Source organism: Rattus norvegicus, chromosome 9 (assembly GCF_021556685.1).
Source record: "Rattus norvegicus strain SHRSP/BbbUtx chromosome 9, alternate assembly SHRSP_T2T, whole genome shotgun sequence".
NCBI classification, from domain to species: domain Eukaryota; kingdom Metazoa; phylum Chordata; class Mammalia; order Rodentia; family Muridae; genus Rattus; species Rattus norvegicus.
In genome coordinates, this window is record NC_141542.1 from 14,855,348 (window position 1) to 14,862,165 (window position 6,818).

The window sequence follows — 6,818 nt, forward strand, 5'->3', positions numbered from 1 at the left end:
AGAGTCCCATTAATAGTGTCAGGGATTTTTTTATTTACATTTCAAATGTTATTCCCTTTCCCAGTTTCCCAGACATAAGCCTCTTATCCTATCCCCCCTTCTTCCATAAGGGTGTTTCCCTACTCAACCACTCCCTTCCCCCCAAATGTTCCCCTACACTGGGGGTCTAGCCTTGGCAGAACCAAGGGCTTCTCCTTCCATTGTTGCCCAACAAGGCCATCCTCTGCTACATATGCAGATGGAGTCATGGGTCAGTCCATGTATAGTCAGTCTTTGGGTATTGGTTTAGGCCCTGGGATCTCAGCTTGGTTGGCATTGTTGTTTTTATGGGGTTGCAAGCCCCTTCAGCTCTTACAATCCTTTATCTAATGCCCCCAATGGGGATCCCATTCTCAGTTCAATGATTTGTTGCTAACATTTGCCTCTGTATTTGACATGCTCTGGCTGTGCCTCACAGGAGACAGCTATATCAGGCTCCTGTCAGCATGCACTTCTTGGCTTCATCAGTCTCATCTAGTTTTAGTGGCTGTACATATATATGGGTTATATACCCAGGTGGGGCAGGCTGTGAATGGTGTTCCTTCAGTTTCTGCTCCAAACTGTGCCTCCATATCCCCTCCTATGAATATTTTTGTTCACCCTTTTAAGAAGGAGTGAAGCATCCATACTTTGGTTGTCCTTCTTCTTGAGCTTCATATGGTCTGTGAATTGTATCTTGGGTAATTTGAGCATTTGGGCTAATGTCCACGTATAGTGAGTGCATACCATGTGTGTTTTTCTGTGATTGGGTTACCTCACTCAGAATGATATTTTCTAGTTCCATCCATTTGCCTATGAATTTCCTGAAGTCATTGTTTTTGACAGCTGAGTAGTACTCCATTGTGTAGATGTACATTTTCTGTATCTATTCCTCTGTTGAAGGGCATCTGGGTTCTTTCCCGCTTCTGACTATTATAAATAAGGCTGTTATGAACATAGTGGATCATGTTTCTTTGTTGTATGTTGGAGCATCTTTTGGGTGTATGCCCAGTAGTGATTGATATAGCTGGGTCCTCAGGTAGTGCAATGTCCAAATTTCTGAAGAACCTCCAGACTGATTTCCAGAGTGGTTGTGATGAATTTTCATATATTGAATCAACCCTGCATCCCTGGGATGCAACTTTCTTAGTTTTGATGGATGATGTCTTTGATGTGTTCCTGAATTCAGTTTGTGGTTTTTGAGAATTTTATTGAGTATTTTTGCATCAATGTTCATAAGAGAAATCAATCTGAAGTTCCTTTTCTTTGTTGAGTCTTTGTGTAATATGGTGACTGTGGTCTCATATAATTAGTTTGTCAGTGTTCCTTTGTATTTTTGTGAAATAGTTTGAGGAATATTATTATTATCTCTTCTTTTAAAATCTGGTAGAATTCTGCACTAAAACCATCTACCCTGGGCTCTTTTGGTTGGGAGACTTTTAATGACCACTTCTATTTCTTTAGGGGTTATGGAGCTGCGTTGGTAATTTGCCTGATCTTGATTTAACCTTACTAGGTGGTACATGTCTAGAAAACCATTCTTTTAATTAAGAATTTGAACTTTTATGGAGCATAGGCTTGTGAAATAAGACCTAATGATTTTTTGAGCATCAGTTGTTATGTTTCCCTTTTCCTTATTGATTTTGTTTATTTGGATACTGTCTCTCTCTCTCTTGGTTAGTTTGGCTAAAGGGCTTGTTTATCTTGTTGATTTTGTCAAAGAATCATCTCTTGGTTTTGTTGATTCTTTGTATTGTTTTCTTTGTTTCTAAATGATGATTTCCTGCCTTCTATTCCTCTTTGGAGTGCTTGCCTCAGTTTTCTTCCCTCAAGCTTTCAGGTGGACTTTTAAATTGCTGGTATGAGAAGCTTTTAATTTCTTTATGCAGGCATCTGGTGCCAGCCTCTTAGCACTGCTTTCATTACATTCCATAAATTTGGCTATGTTGGGTCTTTATTTTCATTGAATTCTAGAAAGTCTTTGATTTCTTTATTTCTTCCCTGACCCAGAGATCATTGAGTAGAGAGTTAATTTCCATGAATGTATAGACTTTCCAGTGTTTCTGTTGTTGAAGTGAGATGGCTGTTAGCAAGACCAACAGGCAGTCCCTCCAATGACACTGATTAAAAGAGACCTGATACAAATTCAGTGTAGAAAAAAATAAGGTGATGTTCTACCCAATAGACTACAATTCACATGATTTTTCAGGGACATTCAAAATTTTATGTTTTCAGAAACAAGAATATTTGAAAGGAGTTCATATATGCCTCAGTATTTAAATAAAATGAAATAAAACACTTAAAAGCAAGAGTCATAAGCAACAAGTTTGGGATACCAAAAAATGTAACTCCAAAGAAGGCCTCATGGATTCCCCAACTCTGTAATAGCTTTGGAGAAAAATATACACCAAAGTTACAGAAAATACCTGGTGAAATAGAACGCAAATGTTTACATTGGAACTCATTCCTGTGGTAGCACAAATGATCCCATAATCAACTAAGCACAAAGAAAAGAGAAAGCACAAGTTCCCTTTCCTGATGATCAGAGATAGGAAAATCACCAATGAGAGTACTTGATACTTCACATCCATTTCAGTAACACACTACAGAGCCCTTCTTTCACTTTCAAAATCCTCCCACTCAGGGACAGAAGGATAATTTGTAACCAAAAGTTAAATAACATCATAACATATAATGAGACTCTAAGAAAGGGTTCTTACTCAGCAAGGGGACTAGTGAACTCTCCTGTCATTAAGAAAGTAGCTAGAAAGAAAGGAAGTTTTACAGGAAACAAAGCAGTTTCACAAACAGAAATAGGATATATTTTGTCTTTTTTGGTCATGTGGAAAAAGAAGGCTAAGCTTTTGTAAAAGTCATAGTTACAAAGACATTGTGGAGGGAGTGAAATGCTACAAGAGAAATGATCAAAGTCCATTTTAGGCATGCATAGAAATGGCATAATGAAATTGATTATGCGATATATATATATGTGTATAATATATATTTAGTATATCTTATTATACTTGTTTTGTAACTATTATAATTTGAGCATGTAATACAGTAAATAAATTGTAATTATAAAATAGTGTAATTATCCATTTTAGTATAATTAGAATATATTAAAATATTCATAATTAGCATAAACATTAAATATATTTCACATACTATATACATATATACTACATGTATTAATTTATTATGGGTACTAAGTATAAATATTTTTAGTGGATTTTAAAAATTTATTTATATTTCAAATGTTATGCCATTTCCCCTATCAAATGTCCCCTTCCCCTTCTTCTATGAAGTTGTTCCCCCACCCATCCAGCCATCCCTTCCCACCTCCATGCCCTGATATTTCCTTACACTGGGGGCTTGAGCCTTAGCAGGACCAAGAGCTTTACCTCCCATTGTTGCCCAGCAAGCCTACTGTCTACTACATATGCAGCTAGAGTTCATGTATACTCTTTGAGTGGAGGTTTAGTCCCTAGGAGCTCTGGTTGGTTGGTTGTTGTTCTTATGGGGTTGCAAATCCATTCAGCTCCTTTGATCTTTTCTCTAACTCCTCCATCAGGGCCCCATTTCTCAGTTCAATGGTTGGCTGCAAGCATTTGCCTCTGTATTTGTCATGCACTGGCAAAGCCTCTCAGGAGACATCTATATCAGGCTCTTCTTGGCATGCACTTCTTGGCATCAGAAATATTGTCTTGATTTGGTGGCTGTATGTATATGGGCTGGATATTCAGGTGGGGCAGTTTCTGGATGGCCTTTCCTTCAGTCTCTGCTCCAAACTTTCCCACCATATCTCTTTCTATGAATATTTTTGCTTCCTCTTCTAAGAAGGACTGAAGTACCCACACTTTTGTTGTCCTTCTTCTTGAGCTTCATGTTGCCTGTAGACTGTATCTTGAGTAATCCAAGCTTTGGGGCTAATATCCACTTAGCAGTGAGTACATATCATGTATATTATTTTGTGATTGGGTTACCTCACTCAGGATATTTTCAAGTTCCATCCATTTGCTTATGAATTTCATGAAGTCATTGATTTTAATAGTTGAGTAGTACACCTTCTATAGATTATGATATTTTCTGTATCTATTTCTCTGTTGAGGGGTGTCTTTACAGCCTCTGGCTATAATAAATAAGACTGCAGTGAACATAGTGGAGCATGTGTTATTGTTATACGTTGGACCATCTTTTGGGTGTATGCCCAGGAGTTCTATAGCTTGGTCCTCAGGTAGTACTATGTCCAATTTTCTGAGAAGCTGCCAGACTGATTTCCAGCATGGTTGTACCAGCTTGCAATCCCACCCACAATAGCGGAGTATTCCTCTTTGTCCACATTTCCACCAGCATCTGTTGTCACCTGAATTTTTGATCTTAGCCATTCTGAATGGTGTGAGGTGGAATCTCAGTGTTGTTTTGATTTGCATTTCCCTGATGACTAAGGATGTTGACCATATCTTTAGGTACTTCTCAATCATTCAATATTTCTCAGTTGAGAAGTCTTTGTTTAACTCTGTATCCTAATTTTTAATAGGAATATTTGATTCTGAGGAGTCTAACATCTTGAGTTCTTCATATATATTGGATATTAGCCCTCTGTCTGATGTAGGATTGGTAAAGATCTTTTCCTAATCTATTGGTTGACATTTTGTCCTAATGACAGTATCCTTTGCCTTACAGAAGCTTTGCAAATTTAAGAAGTCCCATTTGTCAATTCTTGATCTTAGAGCATAAGCCATTGTTGTTTTCTTTAGGAAATTGTCAGATGCCTAGAACAAAAGAAACTCAAGACGGATGATCAAAATGTGAATGGTTCACTCCTTCTTTAAAAGGGGAACAAGAATACCCTTGGCAGGGAAGAGAGAGGCAAAGATTAAAACAGAGACTGAAGGAACACCCATTCAGAGCCTGCCCCACATGTGGCCCATACATATACAGCCACCCAATTAGACAAGATGGATGAAGCAAAGAAGTGCAGACCTACAGGAGCTGGATGTAGATCGCTCCTGAGAGACACAGCCAGAATACAGCAAATACAGAGGCGAATGCCAGCAGCAAACCACTGAACTGAGAATAGGACCCCCGTTGAAGGAATCAGAGAAAGAACTGGAAGACCTTGAAGGGGCTTGAGACCCCATATGTACAACAATGCCAAGCAACCAGAGCTTCCAGGGACTAAGCCACTACCTAAAGACTATACATGGACTGACCCTGGACTCTGACCTCATAGGTAGCAATGAATAACCTAGTAAGAGCACCAGTGGAAGGGGAAGCCCTGGGTCCTGCTAAGACTGAACCCCCAGTGATCTAGACTGTTGGGGGGAGGGCGGCAATGGGGGGAGGGTTGGGAGGGGAACACCCATAAGGAAGGGGAGGGGGGAGGGGGATGTTTGCCCGGATACCGGGAAAGGGAATAACACTCGAAATGTATATAAGAAATACTCAAGTTAAGAAAAAAAAAAGAAAAAAAAAAGGAAATTGTCCACTGTGCCCACGTGTATGAGAATCTTCTCTACTTTTTCTTCTATTAGTTTGAGTGTATTTGGTTTTATATGGAGGCCCTTGATCCACTTGTGCTTGATCTCTGTACAGGGTGACAAGAATGGTTTGATTGTACATGCTGACTTCCAGTTGAACCAGTGCCACTTGTTGAAAATGCTATCCTTTTTTCCAGTGGATGGATTTAGCTCCTTTGTCAAAGATCAAGTGACCATAGATGTGTGGGTTCATTTCTGGGTCTTCAATTCTATTCCATTGATCTACCTGCCTGTCTCTCTACCAATACCATACATTTTTTATCACTCTTGCTCTGTAATACAGCTTGAGGTCAGGAATAGTGATTCCCCCAAGAAGTTTTTATATTGTTGATGATATTTTTTGCTACCCTGTGTTTTTTGTTATAACAAATGAGATTGCAAATGACTCTTTCTAACTCTATGAAGAATTGAGTCAGGTTTTTGATGGGGATTGCACTGAATCTGTAGTTTGCTTTTGGCAACATGACCATTTTTACTGTATTAATCCTGCCAATCCATGAGCATGGGAGGACTTTCAATCTTCTGAGATCTTCTTCAATTTCTTTCTTCAGAGACTTAAAGTCCTTGCCATACAAATCTTTCACTTACTTGGTTAGAGTAACACTGAGGTATTTTACATTATTTGGGACTATTGTGAAGGGAATCATTTTCCTACTTTTTTTCTCAGCCTGTTAATTCTTTGAATAGAAGAAGGCTACTCATTTGTTTGAGTTAATTTTATATCCAGCCACTTTGCTGAAGTTGTTTATCAGGTTTAGGATCTCTTCTGGAACTTTTGTGGGCTCTAAGTATACTAACATATCATCTGAAAATAGTTATATTTTGACTTCTTATTTTCCAAATTGTATCCCTTTGACCTCCTTTCATTGTCTGATTGCTTTGGCTAGGACGTCGAGTACTATATTGAATAGGTAGGGAGAGAGTGGGCATCTTTGTCTACTTCTTGATTTTAGTGGGATTATTTCAAGTTTCTCTCCATTTAGTTTGATGTTGGCTACTGTTTTGCCATTTATTGATTTTACTATGTTTAGGTATGAGCTTTGAGTTCCTGATCTTTTCAAGACCTTTATCATGAAGAGGTGTTGAATTTTGTGAAATGATTTCTCAGCATCTATTGGGATGATTAAGTGGTTTATTCCTTTAAATTTGTTTACATAGCAAATTATATTGATGTATTTACATATACTGAACTATTTCTGCGTTCCTGGGATGAAGCCATCTTGATGATGATGGATGGAACTTTTGATAAGTTCTTGGATT